Genomic DNA, 533 nt, shown 5'->3' on the forward strand with positions numbered 1-533 from the left:
ATATATGGGAGAATATACAAAAAATAACAACAGACGAGGACAGGTGGTGTAAATAACAAAAGTATATATTAGTATGACGCTCGGGAATACGGAAAGTCTTTGACGTTTCGAGCTACGCTCTTCAACAGAAAGAATACGGAGACAAGGAGAAAAACACGGAGAAAAAAAATTGAATAGTGTTCAGTCAACGGTCAATCATAATACATACATATATAGAGAGAGACACACATACACACATGTAATTCTCTTTCCTACCTCTCTCTCTCTCTTGCCTCTCTCTCTCTTTCTCTCTCTCTCTCTCATCCTGCCTTTCTCACTCTCTTTTACTTTACCCAAATTTGAAATTTGGGTGCTTTTTCTAGCAAACAGGTCGTGCAACTACAAAGCCACACCTGTTGGTTAGTTGCTACTGCTGCTGCTGCTGCTGATGATGATGATGATGGTGATGGTGATGATGATGATGATGATGATGATGATGATGTATGTGATGATGATGATGATGGTGATGATGATGATGATGATGGTGATGATGG

This window comes from Octopus bimaculoides, chromosome 26 (assembly GCF_001194135.2).
Source record: "Octopus bimaculoides isolate UCB-OBI-ISO-001 chromosome 26, ASM119413v2, whole genome shotgun sequence".
In the NCBI taxonomy this organism is placed as follows: Eukaryota; Metazoa; Mollusca; class Cephalopoda; order Octopoda; family Octopodidae; genus Octopus; species Octopus bimaculoides.